Here is a 27,161-nt window from a genome sequence, read left to right as displayed (position 1 = left end):
TTTTTGGGGGCACAATATCAGAAACGTAAAATAATATTTAATACTATTTAAATGGGGGATTCAGCCCGCACAACCCCTAGCAGGTGCAGATTGCTATGGCGAAATGCAGATACAAACGCAAAAACACAAAATGCAATCGCACTCTGCAACCAGCACTCTGCCCTGCCTTTATGCTGGATGTTGAATAAGGCATTGGTGTACATTTTGGCCAAAGCGTAATAAGCCACTCACCACGTCAAGGTCGCCTTCATGAGTGGTCCCTAACACTAGTTCCTACCTTTTATGGGCCATGACAGCCACACAAAGTCCAGGGAGTGCAGGTACAGCATGCACGCCAAGCACACTCTGCTTTTAACCCCGTCCAGTGCCATAACAGCTTTCAGCGGATCCAGGGATGCAAGTACCAACATGCATGCTGAGCCCACTATATACTTCTCCTGGAGCCTAATGGCTACTGGTAGGTTATATGTAAGCAGACTCAGTTTTATACTGACTTTAAAACCAGCCTCCAGGGCAGACTAACTGGTCAGGTGTGCATGACTGCTTGGAGATCGCCAAGCCTCCAATATATACTACAAAGAAAAAATATGGGGGATTCAGCCCGCACAACCCCTAGCAGGTGCTCATTGCTATGGCGAAATACAGATACACACGCAAAAACACAAAATGCAATCGCACACTGCAACCAGCACTCTGCCCTGCCTTTATGCTGGATGTTGAATAAGGCATTGGTGTACATTTTGGCCAAAGCGTAATAAGCCACTCACCACGTCAAGGTTGCCTTCATGAGTGGTCCCTAACACTAGTTCCTACCTTTTATGGGCCATGACAGCCACACAAAGTCCAGGGAGCGCAGGTACAGCATGCACGCCAAGCACACTCTGCTTTTAACCCCATCCGGTGCCATTACAGCTTTCATCGGATCCAGGTATGCAAGTACCAACGTGCATGCTGAGCCCACTATATACTTCTCCTGGAGCTTAATGGCTACTGGTAGGTGCTATGTAAGCAGACTCAGTTTTATACTGACTTTAAAACCAGCCTCCAGGGCATACTAACTGGTCAGGTGTGCATGTCTGCTTGGAGATCGCCACGCCTCCAATATATACTACAAAGAAAAAATATGGGGGATTCAGCCCGCACAACCCCTAGCATTTAAATGGGTTGTCCAAAACTACAAAATCTTGTCTGCCTTCATCAAGAACCAGTAATATACAAAATAACTGGAGCCCCAATTATGGGTCTTTAAAACAGTAAAAGCTATCACTCCAGGGAAGGAAGAACAAGCAAAGAGGTGTCCCCATTTTAGAGATCACCAGATCCAGCATAATAAGTGGCACCTATGTCAAGATTAAAGATGAGAGAATAAAAAAAAAAATTGCTTCGATCTGAATAAATTTGCGGCAAATTATGTTAAAAAACTGCTATTTCCGAGGGGCGAAGCTAGCGCCTGAACTGAGCGGTCGCATGCAGCAGTAACTCCGTCTACTAAATCGCCCATACAGCTTGGATTTACAAATCCTCTAACAACGAAGGGGAGATGGACAAATTTATCAAGAAAGCTGCCTCTGCCTATGCTGCAAGGGAAACCAAACTGGCGCCGACCTTGCCACGAGCTCCTGGTCACAAGCAGAAGGAGGCTTCAGACACCGGTTACAGAGGTAAGGCTGAAGCAGATACCATGCCTATCTTACACACATACCTCCGGGAAGCCCTAGCCTCCTCACTTTCAACTGCCATGGAGCCTCAGAGCTCTGATCTCCTAACCATAAAACAAGATGTCCGACACATAGGACGCAGAGTGGAGACACTTGAGGACTCTTAAACAGTCCTGATTCAACACCAAATTGCTGTTAAGAACAATCTGCAGGCGATACAAGTAAATATGAACACTCTCTACAATGCCATGAAAGATCAGGAGAACAGAGGGAGAGGCAACAACTTGCACTTCAGGGGCATATCGGAGTCGGTCGCTCCAGGGGATATACCCAATACCAATGTACAGATATGCCTCTCTCTCCTGGGCCCAGACTCTGCGCACGAAGTGCTCCTACAACGAGCCCATAGGGCCCTAAAGCCTAAACCTGCACCCACAGCCCCTCCCAGGGACATTATCTGCAAGTTTTTGCACTTCCTAGTGAAAGAGGCTGTTATTGACAAAGCCAGAGAGGCCAAGTCATCTAACTGTGATGGTTAGGACATTCTCATTTTCCAGGACCTTGCTCAATCGATTCCTGAAAAAGGGGGCACTAAAGCCACTGACAGATTGGCTCAGAGCAAAAAGTTTCCCATATAGATGGTCCTTTCATTTTGGACTCTCCTTCATGCATGAGGGAAGCAGAATGAACATCTCTTCCTATCTGGACCTGGATCAAGTTTATGAACACCTGGGGATGGAACCCCTCGAAATACAAAACTGGGACCCTGTTCAGGACTTAACCAACTTACCAGACCTACGTCCTCTTGAGCTCTGGGAGAAGCAACACACCCCGAAACCCCAAAGAAGCAGAAGAGGAAACTCTAAAGCAACACCCAGGAGACTTCCAATGGGAGAATAAGATAATCTTATCCAGCTCTCTCCTTAAGCAATCCCCTCTGCTGGGCTTTCTCCCTCCAACCTCGATTACTGCTCTCCTCCCTCACTTTCTCTGTCAGGCCTCCTCACTTAATTTTTCTCTGAAACTCCTCATCTCATCCTTTTCAGGATCTCTACTTCCAATAAGGGCGATAATATTTGGAATACTGTAACCCCCACCTCCTCCTCCTCACTACATCTCTTTCTCTTACTTTTTCACCTTTAAATTCCCTCCCCCCTCATCTGTGAGACTGTAATGCGTAACATGGTCTCTTTTTCCTAGGGAGCTGTACCTCCCATTATTTACCAATCTGCATAGATTTTTGTTCTCATTGTTATGTTTTACTGTTCCTTTTGACTATCTGTTTACTATGAGACATGGTCGGTTTGGAACTATCCTGTTACACTTCCCCTTTGAGATGATGCCGGGGACTCTCTCCTTTCGAGGTGGCACCCCCACTCTCCCCCTGCCAGCTGTTTACACATATGTGGCCAACCTAATTTTAGCTCCCCTTATCTTCTTTGTTATACCCAAACATGAATGACCTCAGAATTGCCTCCTACAATGTCAAAGGGCTGAGATCACCCTCCAAGAAATGCCAAATTTTCTCTCTTTTGCACAAAGAGAAGAGCTTGGTAGTCTTCCTACAGGAAACTCATTGTAAGCATGGTAACTACTCCAACCTCTCCTTTTCTAAATTTCCCAGCTGGTACCATTGCAGAGATGGAGGTGCCGCCTCGAGAGGGGTCAGTATTGGATTCCATAAAGGGCTACCTTTTCAATACAAATACCATATCCAGGACCATGAGGGTAGATACCTCATCTTGAAAGAGTTAGTAGGACAAACCCGCTTCACATTTGTGAATGTATACGTTCCAAACACGAACCAAATTAACTGGCTCTCCTCCCTCTTTACTTTAATTGAGTCTCACAGAGAGGGAATTTTAATAATAGCCTTAGATTTCAACTTGGCCCTCAACCCACTCATAGACACCTACTCCAGGAAATCCTCCATCCCCTTTAAAGCCCTCAAACTAATGCATACCAAACTTGTTAACTTAAGGGTAGGGATGAGCGAACTCGAACTGTATAGTTCGGGTTCGTACCGAATTTTGGGGTGTCCGTGACACGGACCCGAACCCGGACATTTTCGTAAAAGTCCGGGTTCGGGTTCGGTGTTCGTCGCTTTCTTGGCGCTTTTGTGACGCTTTCTTGCCGCTTTTTGAAAGGCTGCAAAGCAGCCAATCAACAAGCGTCATACTACTTGCCCCAAGAGGCCGTCACAGCCATGCCTACTATTGGCATGGCTGTGATTGGCCAGAGCACCATGTGACCCAGCCTCTATTTAAGCTGGAGTCACATAGCGCCGCCCGTCACTCTGCTCTGATTAGCGTAGGGAGAGGTTGCGGATGCGACAGTAGGGCGAGATTAGGCAGATTAACTCCTCCAAAGGACTTCACTTGATTAATCGATCGATCTGCAGCTGTGCATCATTGAGCTGCTGAAATTCAAATGCTCACTCACTGTTTTTAGGCTGCCCAGACCGTTTGTCAGTCACTTTTTTCTGGGGTGATCGGCGGCCATTTTGTGTCTTGTGCGGTGCTGCGACCAAGTGCATCCAAGCTGCGACCAAGTGCATTTAACCCTCAATGGTGTGGTTGTTTTTTGGCTAAAGCCTACATCAGGGTGAAGCTGTCACACCAAGTGCATTTAACCAGCAATAGTCTGTTCATTTTTTGGCCATATACTAAATCAGGGGCAAGCTGCGCCTGTCACCAAGTGCATTTAACCCTCAATGGTGTGGTTGTTTTTTGGCTAAAGCCTACATCAGGGTGAAGCTGTCACACCAAGTGCATTTAACCAGCAATAGTCTGTTCATTTTTTGGCCATATACTAAATCAGGGGCAAGCTGCGCCTGTCACCAAGTGCATTTAACCCTCAATGGTGTGGTTGTTTTTTGGCTAAAGCCTACATCAGGGTGAAGCTGTCACACCAAGTGCATTTAACCAGCAATAGTCTGTTTATTTTTTGGCCATATACTACATCAGGGGCAAGCTGCGCCCGTCACCAAGTGCATTTAACCCTCAGTAGTGTGGTTCGTCAAGCTGTGACACCAAGTGCATTTAACCAGCAATAGTCTGTTCATTTTTTGGCCATATACTACATCAGGGGCAAGCTGCGCCCGTCACCAAGTGCATTTAACCCTCAGTAGTGTGGTTGGTCAAGCTATCACACCAAGTGCATTTAACCAGCAATAGTCTGTTCATTTTTTGGCCATATACTAAATCAGGGGCAAGCTGCGCCCGTCACCAAGTGCATTTAACCAGCAATAGTGTGGTTATTTTTTGGCCATATCCCAGTCTAATTCTGTCACTAAATCCATACCGGTCACCCAGCGCCTAAATACTAGGCCTCAAATTTATATCCCGCTAAATCTCTCGTTACCGCTGTCCTGTTGTGGCTGGGAAAGTTATTTAGTGTCCGTCAAAGCACATTTTTTGTTCTAGGTTGAAGTACAATTTCCAATTTAGCAATTTCATAATTTAGTGGTTCCTGCTATATCAGAGCTATTTGAAATCTATCCCTAAAAGGGTATATAATATTCAAGGTGCACATTGGGTCATTCAGAATAACTTCACACACACCCGCTACTGTGCATTTCCAAGTCTAATTCTGTCACTAAACCCATACCTGTCACCCAGCGCCTAAATACTAGGCCTCAAATTTATATCCCGCTAAATCTCTCGTTACCGCTGTCCTGTTGTGGCTGGGAAAGTTATTTAGTGTCCGTCAAAGCACATTTTTTGTTCTGGGTTGAAATACAATTCCCAATTTAGCAATTTCATAATTTAGTGGTTTCTGCTATATCAGAGCTATTTGAAATCTATCCCTAAAAGGGTATATAATATTCAAGGTGCACATTGGGTCATTCAGAATAACTTCACACACACCCGCTACTGTGTATTTCCAAGTCTAATTCTGTCACTAAACCCATACCTGTCACCCAGTGCCTAAATACTAGGCCTCAAATTTATATCCTGCTAAATCTCTCGTTACCGCTGTCCTGTTGTGGCTGGGAAAGTTATTTAGTGTCCGTCAAAGCACATTTTTTGTTCTGGGTTGAAATACAATTCCCAATTTAGCAATTTCATAATTTAGTGGTTTCTGCTATATCAGAGCTATTTGAAATCTATCCCTAAAAGGGTATATAATATTCAAGGTGCACATTGGGTCATTCAGAATAACTTCACACACACCCGCTACTGTGTATTTCCAAGTCTAATTCTGTCACTAAACCCATACCTGTCACCCAGCGCCTAAATACTAGGCCTCAAATTTATATCCTGCTAAATCTCTCGTTACCGCTGTCCTGTTGTGGCTGGGAAAGTTATTTAGTGTCCGTCAAAGCACATTTTTTGTTCTGGGTTGAGATACAATTCCCAATTTAGCAATTTCATAATTTAGTGGTTTCTGCTATATCAGAGCTATTTGAAATCTATCCCTAAAAGGGTATATAATATTCAAGGTGCACATTGGGTCATTCAGAATAACTTCACACACACCCGCTACTGTGTATTTCCAAGTCTAATTCTGTCACTAAACCCATACCTGTCACCCAGCGCCTAAATACTAGGCCTCAAATTTATATCCCGCTAAATCTCTCGTTACCGCTGTCCTGTTGTGGCTGGGAAAGTTATTTAGTGTCCGTCAAAGCACATTTTTTGTTCTGGGTTGAAGTACAATTTCCAATTTAGCAATTTCATAATTTAGTGGTTCCTGCTATATCAGAGCTATTTGAAATCTATCCCTAAAAGGGTATATAATATTCAAGGTGCACATAGGGTCATTCAGAATAACTTCACACACACCCGCTACTGTGCATTTCCAAGTCTAATTCTGTCACTAAACCCATACCTGTCACCCAGCGCCTAAATACTAGGCCTCAAATTTATATCCCGCTAAATCTCTCGTTACCGCTGTCCTGTTGTGGCTGGGAAAGTTATTTAGTGTCCGTCAAAGCACATTTTTTGTTCTGGGTTGAAATACAATTCCCAATTTAGCAATTTCATAATTTAGTGGTTTCTGCTATATCAGAGCTATTTGAAATCTATCCCTAAAAGGGTAGATCATATTGAAGGTGCACATAGGGTCATTCAGAATAACTTCACACACCCGCTACTGTGCATTTCCAAGTCTAATTCTGTCACTAAACCCATACCTGTCACCCAGCGCCTAAATACTAGGCCTCAAATTTATATCCAGCTGAATTTGAATACAATACATTGGGCCAAATAATATTTTTGTTGTTGTGGTGAACGATAACAATGAGGAAAACATCTAGTAAGGGACGCGGACATGGTCGTGGTGGTGTTAGTGGATCCTCTGGTGCTGGGAGAGGACGTGGCCGTTCTGCCACATCCACACGTCCTAGTTTACTAACTACCTCAGGTCCCAGTAGCCGCCAGAATTTACAGCGATATATGGTGGGGCCCAATGCCGTTCTAAGGATGGTAAGGCCTGAGCAGGTACAGGCATTAGTCAATTGGGTGGCCGACAGTGGATCCAGCACGTTCACATTATCTCCCACCCAGTCTTCTGCAGAAAGCGCACAGATGGCGCCTGAAAACCAACCCCATCAGTCTGTCACATCACCCCCATGCATACCAGGGAAACTGTCTCAGCCTCAAGTTATGCAGCAGTCTCTTATGCTGTTTGAAGACTCCGCTGGCAGGGTCTCCCAAGGGCATCCACCTAGCCCTTCCCCAGCGGTGAAAGATATAGAATGCACTGACGCACAACCACTTATGTTTCCTGATGATGAGGACATGGGAATACCACCTCAGCATGTCTCTGATGATGACGAAACACAGGTGCCAACTGCTGCGTCTTTCTGCAGTGTGCAGACTGAACAGGAGGTCAGGGATCAAGACTGGGTGGAAGACGATGCAGGGGATGATGAGGTCCTAGACCCCACATGGAATGAAGGTCGTGCCACTGACTTTCACAGTTCGGAGGAAGAGGCAGTGGTGAGACCGAGCCAACAGCGTAGCAAAAGAGGGAGCAGTGGGCAAAAGCAGAACACCCGCCGCCAAGAGACTCCGCCTGCTACTGACCGCCGCCATCTGGGACCGAGCACCCCAAAGGCAGCTTCAAGGAGTTCCCTGGCATGGCACTTCTTCAAACAATGTGCTGACGACAAGACCCGAGTGGTTTGCACGCTGTGCCATCAGAGCCTTAAGCGAGGCATTAACGTTCTGAACCTGAGCACAACCTGCATGACCAGGCACCTGCATGCAAAGCATGAACTGCAGTGGAGTAAACACCTTAAAACCAAGGAAGTCACTCAGGCTCCCCCTGCTACCTCTTCTGCTGCTGCCGCCTCGGCCTCTTCTGCTGCTGCCGCCTCGGCCTCTTCCTCCGCCTCTGGAGGAATGTTGGCACCTGCCGCCCAGCAAACAGGGATGTACCACCAACACCACCACCACCACCTCCGTCACCAAGCGTCTCAACCATGTCACACGGCAGCGTTCAGCTCTCCATCTCACAAACATTTGAGAGAAAGCGTAAATTCCCACCTAGCCACCCTCGATCCCTGGCCCTGAATGCCAGCATTTCTAAACTACTGGCCTATGAAATGCTGTCATTTAGGCTGGTGGACACAGACAGCTTCAAACAGCTCATGTCGCTTGCTGTCCCACAGTATGTTGTTCCCAGCCGCCACTACTTCTCCAAGAGAGCCGTGCCTTCCCTGCACAACCAAGTATCCGATAAAATCAAGTGTGCACTGCGCAACGCCATCTGTGGCAAGGTCCACCTAACCACAGATACGTGGACCAGTAAGCACGGCCAGGGACGCTATATCTCCCTAACTGCACACTGGGTAAATGTAGTGGCAGCTGGGCCCCAGGCGGAGAGCTGTTCCGTCCTTCCGCCGCCAAGGATCGCAGGGCAACATTCTTTGCCTCCTGTTGCCACCTCCTCCTTCTCGGCTTCCTCCTCCTCTTCTTCCACCTGCTCATCCAGTCAGCCACACACCTTCACCACCAACTTCAGCACAGCCCGGGGTAAACGTCAGCAGGCCATTCTGAAACTCATATGTTTGGGGGACAGGCCCCACACCGCACAGGAGTTGTGGCGGGGTATAGAACAACAGACCGACGAGTGGTTGCTGCCGGTGAGCCTCAAGCCCGGCCTGGTGGTGTGCGATAATGGGCGAAATCTCGTTGCAGCTCTGGGACTAGCCAATTTGACGCACATCCCTTGCTTGGCGCATGTGCTGAATTTGGTGGTGCAGAAGTTCATTCACAACTACCCCGACATGTCAGAGCTGCTGCATAAAGTGCGGGCCGTCTGTTCGCGCTTCCGGCGTTCACATCCTGCTGCTGCTCGCCTGTCTGCGCTACAGCGTAACTTCGGCCTTCCCGCTCACCGCCTCATATGCGACGTGCCCACCAGGTGTAACTCCACCTTGCACATGCTGGACAGACTGTGCGAGCAGCAGCAGGCCATAGTGGAGTTTCAGCTGCAGCACGCACGGGTCAGTCGCACTACAGAACAGCACCACTTCACCACCAATGACTGGGCCTCCATGCGAGACCTGTGTGCCCTGTTGCGCTGTTTCGAGTACTCCACCAACATGGCCAGTGGCGATGACGCCGTTATCAGCGTTACAATACCACTTCTATGTCTCCTTGAGAAAACACTTAGGGCGATGATGCAAGAGGAGGTGGCCCAGGAGGAGGAGGAGGAGGAGGAAGAGGGGTCATTTTTAGCACTTTCAGGCCAGTCTCTTCGAAGTGACTCAGAGGGAGGTTTTTGGCAACAGCAGAGGCCAGGTACAAATGTGGCCAGACAGGGCCCACTACTGGAGGACGAGGAGGACGAGGATGAGGAGGAGGTGGAGGAGGATGAGGATGAAGCATGGTCACAGCGGGGTGGCACCCAACGCAGCTCGGGTCCATCACTGGTGCGTGGCTGGGGGGAAAGGCAGGACGATGACGATACGCCTCCCACAGAGGACAGCTTGTCCTTACCCCTGGGCAGCCTGGCACACATGAGCGACTACATGCTGCAGTGCCTGCGCAACGACAGCAGAGTTGCCCACATTTTAACCTGTGCGGACTACTGGGTTGCCACCCTGCTGGATCCACGCTACAAAGACAATGTGCCCACCTTACTTCCTGCACTGGAGCGTGATAGGAAGATGCGCGAGTACAAGCGCACGTTGGTAGACGCGCTACTGAGAGCATTCCCAAATGTCACAGGGGAACAAGTGGAAGCCCAAGGCCAAGGCAGAGGAGGAGCAAGAGGTCGCCAAGGCAGCTGTGTCAATGCCAGCTCCTTTGAGGGCAGGGTTAGCATGGCAGAGATGTGGAAAACTTTTGTCAACACGCCACAGCTAACTGCACCACCACCTGATACGCAACGTGTTAGCAGGAGGCAACATTTCACTAACATGGTGGAACAGTACGTGTGCACACCCCTCCACGTACTGACTGATGGTTCGGCCCCATTCAACTTCTGGGTCTCTAAATTGTCCACGTGGCCAGAGCTAGCCTTTTATGCCTTGGAGGTGCTGGCCTGCCCGGCGGCCAGCGTTTTGTCTGAACGTGTATTCAGCACGGCAGGGGGCATCATTACAGACAAACGCAGCCGCCTGTCTACAGCCAATGTGGACAAGCTGACGTTCATAAAAATGAACCAGGCATGGATCCCACAGGATCTGTCCGTCCCTTGTCCAGATTAGACATTAACTTCCTCCCCTTAACCATATATTATTGGACTCCAGGGCACTTCCTCATTCAATCCTATTTTTATTTTCATTTTACCATTATATTGCGAGGCTACCCAAAGTTGAATGAACCTCTCCTGTGTCTGGGTGCCGGGGCCTAAATATATGCCAATGGACTGTTCCAATGTTGGGTGACGTGAAGCCTGATTCTCTGCTATGACATGCAGAATGATTCTCTGCTGACATGAAGCCAGATTGTCTGTTACGGGACCTCTCTCCTCTGCCTGTGTGCTGGGCCTAAATATATGCCAATGGACTGTTGCAGTGGTGGCTGAAGTGAAGCCTCATTCTCTGCTATGACATGCAGACTGATTCTCTGCTGACATGAAGCCAGATTCTCTGTTACGAGACCTCCCTCCTCTGCCTGGGTGCTGGGCCTAAATATATGCCAATGGACTGTTGCAGTGGTGGCTGACATGAAGCCTGATTCTCTGCTATGACATGCAGACTGATTCTCTGCTGACATGAAGCCAGATTCTCTGTTACGGGACCTCTCTCCTCTGCCTGTGTGTGTGCTGGGCCTAAATATATGCCAATGGACTGTTGCAGTGGTGGCTGACGTGAAGCCTCATTCTCTGCTATGACATGCAGACTGATTCTCTGCTGACATGAAGCCAGATTCTCTGTTACGAGACCTCCCTCCTCTGCCTGGGTGCTGGGCCTAAATATATGCCAATGGACTGTTGCAGTGGTGGCTGACGTGAAGCCTCATTCTCTGCTATGACATGCAGACTGATTCTCTGCTGATATGAAGCCAGATTCTCTGTTACGGGACCTCTCTCCTCTGCCTGTGTGTGTGCTGGGCCTAAATATATGCCAATGGACTGTTGCAGTGGTGGCTGACGTGAAGCCTCATTCTCTGCTATGACATGCAGACTGATTCTCTGCTGACATGAAGCCAGATTCTCTGTTACGGGACCTCTCTCCTCTGCCTGTGTGTGTGCTGGGCCTAAATATATGCCAATGGACTGTTGCAGTGGTGGCTGACGTGAAGCCTCATTCTCTGCTATGACATGCAGACTGATTCTCTGCTGACATGAAGCCAGATTCTCTGTTACGAGACCTCCCTCCTCTGCCTGGGTGCTGAGCCTAAATATATGCCAATGGACTGTTGCAGTGGTGGCTGACGTGAAGCCTCATTCTCTGCTATGACATGCAGACTAATTCTCTGCTGACATGAAGACAGATTCTCTGTTACGGGACCTCTCTCCTCTGCCTGTGTGTGTGCTGGGCCTAAATATATGCCAATGGACTGTTGCAGTGGTGGCTGACGTGAAGCCTCATTCTCTGCTATGACATGCAGACTTAGGCTACTTTCACACTTGCGTTAGGAGCGGATCCGTCTGGTGTCTGCACAGACGGATCCGCTCCTATAATGCAAACGCTTGCATCCGTTCAGAACGGATCCGTTTGCATAACTGTTTATTTCAGATCTGATTTTTCACTTCGGAAAACTCAGATCCGACAGTATATTCTAAACACAGAAGCGTTCCCATGGTGATGGGGACGCTTCATGTTAGAATATACTGAGAACTGTGTACACGACTGCCCCCTGCTGCCTGGCAGATGCTGCCAGGCAGCAGGGGGCAGACCCCCCCCCCTCCTGTATTTAACTTATTGGTGGCCAGTGCGGCCCCCCCTCCCTCCCCTTTATTAAATATGACCAGTGCGGCCCCCCCTCCCTCCCCAGTATTAAATATGACCAGTGCGGCCTCCCCCTCCCTCCCTCCCCAGTATTAAATATGACCAGTGCGGCCCCCTCCCTCTATATTTATTGGTGGCTGGGCCAGTGCGGATTCCAAGTATTGTGAGCAGTGCGGCCTCCCCTCTCCCCCCCTAATTAAAATCACCCCCCCCCATCATTGGTGGCAGCGGAGAGTACCGATCGGAGTCCCAGTTTAAATCGCTGGGGCTCCGATCGGTTACCATGGCAACCAAGACGCTATTGCAGTCTTGGCTGCCATGGTTACTTGGCAATAAATACAAGCATTATACTTACCTGAAGAGCTGCGATGTCTGACCGGCCGGGAGCTCCTCCTACTGGTAAGTGAAAGGTCTGTGCGGCGCATTGCCTATAGCACAGACCTGTCACTTACCAGTAGGAGGAGCGCCCGGCCGGTCAGACATCGCAGCTCTTCAGGTAAGTATAATGCTTGTATTTATTGCTAAGTAACCATGGCAGCCAAGACTGCAATAGCGTCTTGGTTGCCATGGTAACCGATCGGAGCCCCAGCGATTTAAACTGGGACTCCGATCGGTACTCTCCGCTGCCACCAATGATGGGGGGGGTGATTTTAATTAGGGGGGGAGAGGGGAGGCCGCACTGCTCACAATACTTGGAATCCGCACTGGCCGGCCACCAATAAATATAGAGGGAGGGGGCCGCACTGGTAATATTTAATACTGGGGAGGGAGGGAGGGGGAGGCCGCACTGGTCATATTTAATACTGGGGAGGGAGGGAGGGGGAGGCCGCCGCACTGGTAATATTTAATACTGGGGAGGGAGGGGGAGGCCGCACTGGTCATATTTAATACTGGGGAGGGAGGGAGGGAGGGGGAGGCCGCCGCACTGGTAATATTTAATACTGGGGAGGGAGGGGGGCCCGCACTGGCCACCAATAAGTTAATTACAGGAGGAGGGGGGGTCTGTACACAGTTCTCAGTATATTCTAACATGAAGCGTCCCCATCACCATGGGAACGCCTCTGTGTTAGAATATACTGTCGGATCTGAGGTTTACGATGTAACTCAAATCCGATGGTATATTCTAACATAGAGGCGTTCCCATGGTGATGGGGACGCTTCAAGTTAAAATATACCATCGGATCGGAGAAAACTCCGATCTGATGGGGACTCCTGACTTTGCATTGAAAGTAAATGGGGGACGGATCCGTTTGAAATTGCACCATATTGTGTCAACGTCAAACGGATCCGTCCCCATTGACTTGCATTGTAAGTCTGGACGGATCCGTTTGGCTCCGCACGGCCAGGCGGACACGAAAACGCTGCAAGCAGCGTTCAGGTGTCCGCTTGCTGAGCGGAGCGGAGGCCAAACGGTGCCAAACTGATGCATTCTGAGCAAATCCGCATCCACTCAGAATGCATTGGGGCTGTACGGATCCGTTCGGGGCCGCTTGTGAGAGCCTTCAAACGGAACTCACAAGCGGAGCCCCGAACGCTAGTGTGAAAGTAGCCTAATTCTCTGCTGACATGAAGACAGATTCTCTGTTACGGGACCTCTCTCCTCTGCCTGTGTGTGTGCTGGGCCTAAATATATGCCAATGGACTGTTGCAGTGGTGGCTGACGTGAAGCCTCATTCTCTGCTATGACATGCAGACTGATTCTCTGCTGACATGAAGCCAGATTCTCTGTTACGGGACCTCCCTCCTCTGCCTGGGTGCTGGGCCTAAATATCTGACAATGGACTGTTGCAGTGGTGGCTGACGTGAAGCCTCATTCTCTGCTATGACATGCAGACTAATTCTCTGCTGACATGAAGACAGATTCTCTGTTACGGGACCTCTCTCCTCTGCCTGTGTGTGTGCTGGGCCTAAATGTATGCCAATGGACTGTTGCAGTGGTGGCTGACGTGAAGCCTCATTCTCTGCTATGACATGCAGACTGATTCTCTGCTGACATGAAGCCAGATTCTCTGTTACGGGACCTCTCTCCTCTGCCTGTGTTTGTGCTGGGCCTAAATATATGCCAATGGACTGTTGCAGTGGTGGCTGACGTGAAGCCTCATTCTCTGCTATGACATGCAGACTGATTCTCTGCTGACATGAAGCCAGATTCTCTGTTACGGGACCTCCCTCCTCTGCCTGGGTGCTGGGCCTAAATATATGCCAATGGACTGTTGAAGTGGTGGCTGACGTGAAGCCTCATTCTCTGCTATGACATGAAGACTAATTCTCTGCTGACATGAAGACAGATTCTCTGTTACGGGACCTCTCTCCTCTGCCTGTGTGTGTGCTGGGCCTAAATATATGCCAATGGACTGTTGCAGTGGTGGCTGACGTGAAGCCTCATTCTCTGCTATGACATGCAGACTAATTCTCTGCTGACATGAAGACAGATTCTCTGTTACGGGACCTCTCTCCTCTGCCTGTGTGTGTGCTGGGCCTAAATATATGCCAATGGACTGTTGCAGTGGTGGCTGACGTGAAGCCTCATTCTCTGCTATGACATGCAGACTAATTCTCTGCTGACATGAAGACAGATTCTCTGTTACGGGACCTCTCTCCTCTGCCTGTGTGTGTGCTGGGCCTAAATATATGCCAATGGACTGTTGCAGTGGTGGCTGACGTGAAGCCTCATTCTCTGCTATGACATGCAGGCTGATTCTCTGCTGACATGAAGCCAGATTCTCTGTTACGAGACCTCCCTCCTCTGCCTGGGTGCTGGGCCTAAATATATGCCAATGGACTGTTGCAGTGGTGGCTGACGTGAAGCCTCATTCTCTGCTATGACATGCAGACTGATTCTCTGCTGACATGAAGCCAGATTCTCTGTTACGGGACCTCCCTCCTCTGCCTGGGTGCTGGGCCTAAATATATGCCAATGGACTGTTGCAGTGGTGGCTGACGTGAAGCCTCATTCTCTGCTATGACATGCAGACTGATTCTCTGCTGACATGAAGCCAGATTCTCTGTTACGGGACCTCCCTCCTCTGCCTGGGTGCTGGGCCTAAATATATGCCAATGGACTGTTGCAGTGGTGGCTGACGTGAAGCCTCATTCTCTGCTATGACATGCAGACTAATTCTCTGCTGACATGAAGCCAGATTCTCTGTTACGGGACCTCTCTCCTCTGCCTGGGTGCTGGGCCTAAATTTATGAAAATGGACTCTTACAGTGGTGGGTGACGTGAAGCCAGATTCTCTGCTATGGGACCTCTCTCCAATTGATTTTGGTTAATTTTTATTTATTTAATTTTTATTTTAATTCATTTCCCTATCCACATTTGTTTGCAGGGTATTTACCTACATGTTGCTGCCTTTTGCAGCCCTCTAGCTCTTTCCTGGGCTGTTTTACAGCCTTTTTAGTGCCGAAAAGTTCGGGTCCCCATTGACTTCAATGGGGTTCGGGTTCGGGACGAAGTTCGGATCGGGTTCGGATCCCGAACCCGAACATTTCCGGGATGTTCGGCCGAACTTCTCGAACCCGAACATCCAGGTGTTCGCTCAACTCTACTTAAGGGTATTAGATACTTGGCGTTGCCCTATTCCTAATGCACTTGATTATTATTTTTACTCCTCAGCAAACAACTCGTATAGCAGAATAGATTACATCTTTATCTCTAAAGAACACCTACAATATTGCTCTTCAGCCAAGATTGGGGACCTGATGCTTTCAGATAACTCCCCAATAATCTGTGATGTTCACCCTTCCCCCAGATCAGGTAAGAATTTTAATTGGAGGTTCAATGAGTCCTTGCTGGGTAATGCTAAGTATAAATTCCAAATATCCTCCTACCTGGATAACTTTTTTCCCCATAAACAACACCACAAATGTGTCCCCCAGGTCCTGTGAAATGCCCACAAGGTCTATATCAGAGTTAGGTTAATTGGGATTTGGTCCTTTATTAAAAAGGAATCTGAGAAAAAACTATCTTTAGTACTGTCAAAAATACACATATTAGAAAAGACCATAAACAATCTCTGCTTGCTCAACAACTCGCGGACCTCTCTTCTCTTAGAAACAAATTGAAAAACCTTCTGAACGAAAGATCAGCCAAGTTCTTTCTATCTGCCCAACAAAAATTCTTTGCTCATGGCAACAAAGCTTCAAAATTCATGATGCAAAGAATTAAACAGAGACGCCCGCTATGTCCCGAACATTAAATCTCCACAGGGAGCTCTACTCTTTAAAGCAGAAGAGATTGCTGAGCAGTTGAAACTTTTTTTTTTTACCAATCTCTATATAACCTACCCCCCTCAGTGCTCCCGGATCCCCTCCTGGGGAGAGAGGCCAATATTAATATGTTCCTAGATTCTTTCAAACTCCCATCACTTACAGTTTCCCAAAGTAGCTCTCTAATTAAGCCATTTACAATCTCTGAACTAACATTAGCCATTAATTCAAACGCTAAAGGTAAGTGCCCAGGTCCTGATGGCCTACCCCTATCCTACTACTCCGCCTTCTCCCTCCGCCCCCTTCCTACTTCCAATATGTAGCAATTATGGCAAGAGAGAAAAGGGAGAGGCGCTCATAGGGTAATAGGCGATGGTAAGCAGATAAACGTGATGGATTGAATGTGCTCATCTTTGGGTGTTGTGCAGGTGTAAACGCACAACAGGTTAGACACACCAAAGATTGAGAGGGTAAGGGAGGTCCGTGCTGCCGGTACCCGTTCAGTCCCTTTGGATGGAGTTGCCAATAACTCCTAGGGAATGTTAGGTGCGAGAAGAGTGATTTGTGTCCGAAAACACACAATAAGGTACCTCTTTGGCGCACAGGGACGACCACAGTTTCAAGGTTTTTTGGTATAAATACTATTTATTGTTCGGTTGACAACGCGTTTCGGAGTTTATAACTCCTTTTTCAAGTCTTGGGGGCGCCAACAGCAAGGGGCAACAGGCAAAAAAGTGGCCGGGTGGCTGATGTGTGCTGCTGCTGTGTCTGGCGTGACGCCAGACACAGCAGCAGCACACATCAGCCACCCGGCCACTTTTTTGCCTGTTGCCCCTTGCTGTTGGCGCCCCCAAGACTTGAAAAAGGAGTTATAAACTCCGAAACGCGTTGTCAACCGAACAATAAATAGTATTTATACCAAAAAACCTTGAAACTGTGGTCGTCCCTGTGCGCCAAAGAGGTACCTTATTGTGTGTTTTCGGACACAAATCACTCTTCTCGCTACTTCCAATATGTAACCTCACAATGCTTAACCATCCTGTTTCAGCAGACATGACTAGAGCCATCATTACAATTATCCCCAAGGAAGGCAAAGACCCAACCCTTTGTTTTAATTATCTCCCTATCTCCCTACTCAATGTTGATCTTAAACTTATAGCCAAAATGCTAGCTACTAGACTACAAAGCCTTCTACCCAGCCTTATCCACCCTCATCAGGTAGGTTTTGTCAAGGGACGAGAGGGGAAAGATGCCCTATGGTTTTGATCGGCACGGACGCCGAAAAAGCATTTGACAGGGTTGACTGGACCTATATCAAGCTAGCATTGTCTAGATTACAGATTCCAAAGAGTTACATTAACTCTGTATTCTCTATGTATACCCACTCTTCGGCGTCCGTGTCGATCAATGGTATCCTATCTTCCTGTTTCCCAATTAGAAACAGGACGAGGCAGGGGTGCCCTCTTTCCCCTCTCCTCTTTGTCCTGGTGATGGAAACACTCCTGCAAGCCCTCAGACAGGATGCCGAGATTAAGGGCCTTCTGGTGGATGGACTGGAATTCAAACTTGCTGCCTTTGCAGATGACTTACTGATACTCACAACTAACCCCTGTAAATATATAAATACCATCCTGCTGACACTAAGTCATTTTCGCTCACTATCTAATTTCAAAATCAATCCTTCCAAATCCCAAGTACTTCACATTGGCCTCTCCCCCCTGGCTCTTTCTTCCCTCCAGACAAATTCCCCATTTTATTGGCACACCCAAAAACTGATATATCTTAGAGTGAAACTCACCCCTTATTTGTCAGACTTATTTAAACTAAACTACAAACCTCTATTGCTTTCAATAACTGCCCAGCTGGACTCATTGGACTTTCCATGCCTGTCCTGGTAAATCATAACAGCACTATGATTGCCCTCCCTTCCAACTAGATGAGTTTGTCTGATACCTGCAGCCTCTAGAAGCTCCTGCTGCTGCCTGTCTCCGTGTGGCCGAGCGCTGTGGGCCGTCCGTGTGCTGGCCTGGTCGAAACTGCTGTGGTGCAGGAGGGATAACCGCGGGCGCACTGAGTTCATATCCGGCGGGCCACGGCATTACAGGAACAGCATCAGCTGCTCTGACGTCCTGCCGCCGGATATACGTCACAGGATATCTGGCGGCAGGACATCAGAGCAGCTGGTGTGGTTCCTGTAATGACGGCCCGCCAGATATGAACTCAGTGCGCCCACGGTTATCCCTCCTGCACCACAGCAGTTTCGACCAGGCCAGCACACAGATGGCCCACAGCGCTTGGCCACACGGAGACAGGCAGCAGCAGGAGCTTCTAGAGGCTGCAGGTATCAGACAAACTCATCTAGTAGGAAGGGAGGGCAATCATAGTGCTGTTATGATTTATGGACACAGCTCTCAGCATGCTTAGCCAGCCTTCTATCTGGCTTTGCATCTTGAGAGTCACAGTCCACAGGCTGTTTCTGAGCCTGTGGACTGTGACTCTCAAGAAGCACAGCCAGATAGAAGGCTGACTAAGCATGCTGAGAGCTGTGTCCATAAATCATAACAGCACTATGAAAATTACTGACTGGCTAAGCATGCTGAGAACTCAGTCTAAATAACATAACACATAAAGAAATTACTGTTTCTAGCTGCTAGTCCACAGCAGCTAGAAACAGTAATTTCTTTAACCCCTTAAGGACACGGCCCTATTTCACCTTAAGGACCAGGCCAGTTTTTGCAAATCTGACCAGTGTCACTTTAAGTGCTCATAACTTTAAAACGCTTTGACTTACCCAGGTCGTTCTGATATACATATTGTAATTCATGACACTGCTAAAATTGGGTCAAAAAAGTTATTTTTTTTTGCATAAAAAAATAAAATTTTTACCAAAAATTTTGTAAAATTAGCAAATTTCAAAGTTTCAGTTTCTCTACTTCTGTAATACATAGTAATACTTCCAAAATTTGTGATGACTTTACATTCCCCATATGTCTACTTCATGTTTGTAGCATTTTGGGAATGATATTTTATTTTTTGGGGATGTTACAAGGCTTAGAAGTTTAGAAGTAAATTTTAAAAATTTTCTGAAATCTTCAAAACCCCACTTTTTATGGACCAGTTCAGGTTTGAAGTCATATTGTGAGGCTTAGATAATAGAAACCTCCCAAAAATGACCCCATTCTAGAAACGACACCCCTCAAGGTATTTAAAACTGTTTTTTCAAACTTTATTAACCCTTTAGGTCTTCCACAAGAGTTAATGGCAGATTGAGAAACAATTTCAAAATTTCTATTTTTTGGAAAATTTTCCAATATAATCAATTTTTTCCAGGAGTAAAACAAGGGTTAACTGCCAAACAACACTCAAAATGGGTTTCCCTGATTCTGTAGTTTGCATAAACACCCCATATGTGGTCGTAAACTGCTGTTTGGCTGAACGGTAGCACATAGAAGCCCCCTGTTGCACCCTAGAATAGAAATTTCAAAAAAGTGACTCCATCTAAGAAAGTACACCCCTCAAGGTATTCAAAACTGGGTTTACAAACTTTGTTAACCCTGTAGGTGTTCCACAAGAGTTAATGGCAGATGGAGAAACAATTTAGAAATTTCTATTTTTTGGAAAATTTTCCATTTTAACCCTTACTTTATTACTGGAAAAAATGGGTTAACAGCCAAACAAAACTCAAAATGGGTTGCCCTGATTCTGTAGTTTGCAGAAACACCCCATATGTGGTCGTAAACTGCTATTTGACTAAACGGCAGGACATAGAAGAAGGGGAACGTCATATGGTTTTTGGAAGGCAGATTTTGAAGCCCCCTGATGCACCCCTAGAGTAGAAACTCCATAAAAGTGACCCCATCTAGGAAACTACGGGATAAGGTGGTTGTTGTTTCGGGACTATTTTTGGGGTAAATTTGATTTTTGGTTGCTCTATATTACTCTTTTTTGAGGCAATGTAACAAAAAAATTAAATTCTAAAATTGTTTCTACATTCGCTATTTAGTTTTGTGGAACACCTAAAGGGTTAAAATAGTTCGTAAAGTAACTTTTGAATACCTTGAGGGGTGTAGTTTCTTAGATGGGGTCACTTTTTTGGAGTTTCTAGTCTAGGCTACATCAGGGGGGGGGGCTTCAAATGGGACATGGTGTAAAAAAAAAAAAACTGTCCATCAAAATCTGCCTTCCAGAAACCGTATGGAGTTCCCTTCGTTCTATGCCCTGCTGTGCGGCTATATAGCCATTTACAACCACATTTGGGGTGTTTCTGCAAACTACAGAATCGGGGCAATAAATATTTAGTTTTGTTTGGCTGTTAACCCTTGCTTTATTACCTGCAAAATGGATTCAAATTGAAATTTTGCCCAAAAATGGGTGTTTTGGCACCGTTTTTATTTTATATTTTTAACACTGTTCATCCGAGGCATTTGGTCAAAGTTATTTTTATAGCGACGACTTTTACACACGCAACGATGCCCAATATGTATGGCTCTCAGGCTTTGGAGACACTAAGCAGGCATCCTAAAACTGCGGCCCTCCAGATGTTGTAAAACTACAATTCCCACCATGCCCTGCTGATGGCTGTAGGTTGTCTGGGCATGCTGGGAGTTATAGTTTTACAACATCTGGAGGGCCGCAGTTTGAGGATGCCTGCACTAAAACTAATATTTTTGGGGGAAAGAAAAATTGTTTCCGTGTCTCCAAAGTCTGAGAGCCATAGTGTTTTATGTTCTCTAGTGGACTGTTGGGTATTATAAAAATTTAGTACTCCATGGAAGTGTGATACTCCCTGAAGCAATCGATAACGCAGAGGCCCGGATGATCGGGGCACGTGTCACATTGAGTAGTGGTGTCCTTTTGTATCGTCTTGTGACACACTCTGCATCTTTTTTGGGTTCGTCCCTTCTTTCCAGTATGGGGGACCACACCTGGAAAGTGTTGGCCAGGGACGATCCGGGCGCCTCCAGTTCCCGAGGTACTCCGGCCTGCTCTTTCCCGGTCCGAAAAGATCAGGGCCTTGAGGACTGCCTCATAGAATTGGAGGAATGTCCCTGTGCTGCCAGCGCTTCGGGATAATACAAAAGAGTTGTACATGGCAACCTGCACCAAGTAGACCACAACTTTTTTGTACCATGCCCGGGTTTTGCGCATGGCGTTATATGGCTTGAGGACTTGATCAGAGAGATCAACTCCTCCCATATACCGATTGTAGTCGACGATACAATCGGGCTTGAGGACCGTTGCCGTGGTACCTCGCACAGAGACTGGGGTGGTGCTGTTACCGTGGATTGTGGACAGCATAAGGACATCCCTCTTGTCCTTATACCTGACCAGCAACAGGTTTCCACTGGTAAGGGCACGGGTCTCACCCCTGGGGATAGGTACCTTAAGGGGGTGGGCAGGGAGGCCGCGTTGATTTTTCCGCACGGTCCCACAATCGAACGTGGATCTGGCGGCAAGGGACCTGAACAAGGAATGCTGGTATAAAAGTTATCCACGTACAAGTGGTAACCGTTATCCAGCAGTAGATACATAAGGTCCCACACGAGTTTCCCGCTAACACCCAGAGTGGGGGGACATTCTGGGGGTTGAATACGGGAATCTCGCCCCTCGTACACACGAAATTTGTAAGTGTACCCTGAGGTACTCTCACAAATTTTGTATAGCTTCATGCCATACCTCGCCCGCTTTGTGGGAATGTATTGGCGGAAACTGAGTCTCCCCTTGAACGCAACGAGAGACTCATCAACCGCAACCTCCCTTCCAGGTACGTAGGCCTCCATGAATTTGGCCCCAAAGTGATCGATGACCGGCCGTATCTTATACAGCTGGTCATAGGCAGGATCACCTCGGGGTGGACATGCTGCATTATCGGAATAATGCAGACATTTCCGGATGGCCTCAAACCGGAAGCGTGTCATGGCCGTATTGTAAAGTGGGGTCTGGTATAGGATGTCCCCACTCCAGTACAGCCTGACACTGGGTTTTTGCACTAGACCCATATGCAGCACGAGGCCCCAAAATGTCCTCATCTCGGCTGCACTGACCGGCGTCCAGCCACCGGGTCTAGCCAAAAATGAGCCCGGGTTTTGAGCGACGAACTGTTGGGCGTACAGATTCGTCTGCTCCACCATCAGATTCACCAGTGGGTTACTGAAAAAAAAAACTAAAATAGTCAATTTCAGTAAACCCCACTGTGGGAATCTGGATTCCAGGATTGCCAGCAAGTGGCAGGTGGGGGTCTGGGGTCTGATAGATGGATCAAAGAAAGTTTAGGGTAAAAGTTATTTTTTTCCTAACTAACTTTTTTCCTAACTTTTCCCTTCCTAATGGTGCCTCTCCCTCACTGACCCTAATCTACCTTGGTGGCGATGGGTGCAGGAGGGTGATGGATTACGATTAGGGGGACGCAGGAGCTGGTGCTGGACGGTGCTGCAGGGTGCTTGTGCAGAACAGGAAGAGGAGGGGAGAGAGGAGCGCAGGAAGTTTGAATCTCGCGCCTCTCTCCCCTGCACCAATCAGCACCCTGGACAGCGGCGTTCAGCACCAGGGCCAGCACCACCTCTTCAAATCTTCGTACTGCGATTGGTGGTGTATAATTACGCCACCGATCGCAGTCTTTTTCCGGTTCATCGGGTCACCGGATACCCGAATGGACCGGAAACGCAGAAAACTGCAGGTCTGAATTGACCTGTGGTTTTCTGCGATCGCCTGGCGTTGTTACAGGATGCCGGCTGAATGATTTCAGCCGGCATCCCGTTCCGATTAACCCCCGCGGCGCCGGAATAGCGATTTAAAGCCATGACGTACCGGTACGTCATGTGTCCTTAAGGACTCGGGAAACATGCCGTACCGGTACGTCATGTGTCCTTAAGGGGTTAAAGGGATTCTGTCACCAGGTTTCACCCCTTAGCTAAAAATATGCTGATGTTCAGGGCGTCTTCACGATTCCTAATGTGGGCTTATAAATGTCATCTGTGGGCTTATTTAGCTAAAAAAAAATGCTTTTACTAACCTGTCAGTCAAACAAATAAGGTGCCCAAGGGGATGTAAATGGATGCAAGGTGCCGTCTTCACCCGCCGCCGTTCGTGCCCAGCGCCGCCTTTCCGGACTTCTGCGCCGCCTCCTAATCCTCTGTGCCGCCTCTCGCCCTCCCTCCCTCCCCCTTCCTTCTGCTGTAAGATTTTGCGCACAGGGCTCTGCCTGATGCGCCGTGCGGACTTCTTCATTTGGCTTCTTACAGCGAAGTGCTCATGCGCCGGGACTTCGGTCAACCCCTGTATGCGCGAGATCTTACAGCAGGAGGAGGGGGGAGGGAGGGAGGGCGAGAGGCGGCAAAGAGTATTAGGAGGCGGTGCAGAAGTCTGGAAAGGTGGCGCTAGGCACGAACGGCGGCGGGTGCAGATGGCACCTTGCATCCATTAACATCCCCTTGGGCACCTTATTTGTTTGACTGACAGGTTAGTAAAAGCTGTTTTTTTAGCTAAATAAGCCCACAGATGACATTTATAAGCCCACATTAGGAATCGTGAAGACGCCCTGAACATCAGCATATTTTTAGCTGACAGGGGTGAAACCTGGTGACAGAATTCCTTTAATGTGTTATGTTATTTAGACACAGCTCTCAGCCTTCTATCTGACTGGCTAAGCATGCTGAGTGCTGTGTCCATAAATCATAACACAGCTCTATGAAAATTACTGTTTCTAGCTGCTGTTGTCCACAGTCCACAGCAGCTAGAAAACAGTAATCTTCATAGTCATGTTAAATGATCACTATAGTGTCAGGAAAACAAAGTGGTTTTCCTGACACTATAGTGCCCTGAGGGTGCCCCCACCCTCAGGGTCCCCCTCCCGTGGTCCCCCTCCATGTTGCCAAGATAGATGCCAAATGAAGGGGTAGTTGCAGGAACAAAATACTTTAATGGTATCAATAAAATATATATGTAATTAAGACACTGAGTGCAGTTCCATAAAAAGGCCCAGCAAAATACTCAGCACCAGGCCCATGATGCTCTTAATCCGGCCCTGCTGCCATCCCTTTAGCTTTCCCCTGAAGTCCCTACTGAAGAACACTGGATTAACAAGGTTGATCAGAAATTTTCCCACTGGGAACTACGATCCAGAGCTGCATTCCTCCGCATATGGTCCCCCTGGAAAAATTACAGGAAATTTTCCTAACCTCCTTCTCTGATAATCCCCCTACGGCACTTGTGCTACAGGGCCCATACCGTGTCACATGTTCAAACCTCAATATAGTAGCTTATTCCAAATACCCATGTCTTCTCTTTCTTTATGGTTATTTTGTTAAAAGTATTTATCAAAGACCTGTCCTAGCTAGCCTTCACCGGTCAACATGCATATCTGCCAACTATGCTTGTAATTTTTCATATGCACAAACTGTATTTTGACTACTATTTGTATGGATATATACAACTTTTTGCAAAAAAAATAAATAAAAAATTGTTAATAAAAAAAGGTTATTTCCTGGCTGCAGAGAGCCTGTATATCGGTGTAGAACACTGTGCCTTGCAGTCACACGCATAGGGAGTCTGCTGAGGTAGTGAAATAATACTGTGAGTCAGTATCACATGCAGATGACAGGCATCACTCTTAGAATCACTGCAGACTTCACTAATTAGGGCAGTCACGGGGCCAAAACTGACCAAATAACTCAAGTGTGAACTGAGTCTTACAGGTCGATGTTAGTGCCAAGAAGAAGTACACTCCTTTTACACCGTTGTCAGCTGAGTCCACATAGATGTCTACAGAACCTGTTCACACATGAAAAGCTTTTCAACAGATATGTGCAAAGCAGAACGGCAAATATATTTTTATTTTGCCACTAATACACTGCAAAAAGGGTTTAACATATAACTGCACCGCAATAACAAGAACGGTTTGCTGGAATTACAGAGCTGTATAATGGCAATTTGGATCCGCAGTCAGTGCAGCAAGGTGTAATAGGATTGTTCCTATTACCCAGGCTGTAACCTCCCCTACTGAACCCTGGTCTACAAAAATGCTGTGGAATGATTCCTCCCTATCCTTTCCCTTCACTTATAAATCATTTTTTTAGCACAATGATGTTTTTTCTACCACTGTCCCTAGCGCCTGCTGACGTCTCCCCCTGCACTAAGTACACTGGTAAATGGCAGAATCTAAGATGGCTCAGGCTATTTATAGGGCTGTGACATCACAGGGCTGGCTGGCTGCTGATTGGCTGCATGCATGGCATTGTGGGTGATCCTGCTTTCCCAGAGTTCCTTTCCCCATGTCCTCACACGTGAAGCAGCCATTTTAGGAAAAAAATTGATTTGTTACCACGAAGCATGAGGATATTTGCCTTTGGTGCAAATCTAATTTTTTTTTAACTTCATCAACTTTGATTTCCCAATCTCTAGTCAAGATCCAGTTTTGTTGCAAATCTTAAGGATGTGACAGTTATTCATCCACAGCTGTTTTGGGGTGTTGCCCCTCAACAGTCTGGAGTAGGATTCTCACTAACCTGTAGCAATGCCTTGGAGACTGCTGAAAAAAAAAATATAAAAAAAAAATAACAATAGATGATCTTGGGGAGACCAGCTACATTAAGGAGTCTCAACACAGCAAGCCAAAGTGCAAAGCTCCCTGGGAAACAGTAACAGTATGAAAAATAACTGTGGAGCCCCAATTATTGGTCTTCACCAACAGTAAAAGCCAGAAATCCATCCAGTGAAGGAAAACCAAGGGCTTTTAGAGATCACCAGATTCACCATATTAAGTGGCCCCAATATCAAGATCCAGCTCTGTTTTGTTTGAGTTTCATCCATAACCAGTCCACAGGGATGTACCGCATATAAACTGTGACAGGTGTGGCACTTTTTGGAAGAAATAAGCCATGTAATATTAATGGGCTTTTTTATTATTAATATTATTATTATTATTATTATTATTATTATTTATTATTAACAACCCCTTGGATAAGACATTATTGCATTATTTCTTTACTTTTTAGGACCAGATTTTCCTGACATTCCTGGTTGTGCTGATGCAGTTACAGAGCTCGGTGAGTGTTCTCTGTTAGGATATATTCACATGCTGCAGGTTTCTTGTAGAAATGTGTGCAACAATTTTTTTCATCTGAATGGAACTTGCAGCAAATCTATATGGTGACCGCCAGAACAATCCCATTCATATGAATGGAAATGAGTGTCAGTTACATAAACATCTGCTGCATTTGACTATTTCCAAAAATTGTTCTTTCTCACTCTCTACACTGTCATCTTTTCTTCCAACAATCCCCACCCACTGAAGAGTTTGAGCCTCACCCCCAAGGATTACCCAGAAATAATTATGTTGGAGTACATAAACCGCAAACTCTTTAGGACTTATGAGTACTCTATTTAGCCGTTGGTGTATGAACATTAGCCTGCACTGTCCAGGAGGAGGTTAATAAAAAGTAGGAGAGTAATACATGACCCAAAGATCAGACTATACTGTGTTTTTGTCTAGTTGTGCACACATCTGTCAAGCAGAAAATAAAACATATGTACCATATGTATTCATTCAGAGGTATATGGAGGTAAAGTATGGATCCAAAGCCTCAATATGTTCAGAAGTAGCCCTAATACCTGTATATTTCATACTGGGGTACATGGAATATATACAGTCACATGAAGCCCTCCCCAGAGGAGCCCTCAATCTTTTTTCCATATCTCTCACACACTAGGACCAGTTACATGCAAAATCAATAAGCATTTTTCCAGATCCTACAACAGTACAACACAAATTTTGAGAAGGTTAAAAAACAAAAGAAAATGTCCTAATCTGACTGTAATGTTTCGCCCTATGAAGTAATATATGTATCTCCAGACCTAACACACAGAAGATACGTTGCCCTTTTCTCCGCAATTGACAGAGCGATCTGTAACTGAGACGTTATTGTGTGGGAGAAATGTAAGTA

This window comes from Bufo gargarizans, chromosome 9 (assembly GCF_014858855.1).
Source record: "Bufo gargarizans isolate SCDJY-AF-19 chromosome 9, ASM1485885v1, whole genome shotgun sequence".
In the NCBI taxonomy this organism is placed as follows: Eukaryota; Metazoa; Chordata; class Amphibia; order Anura; family Bufonidae; genus Bufo; species Bufo gargarizans.
This window is presented reverse-complemented; position numbering follows the sequence as displayed.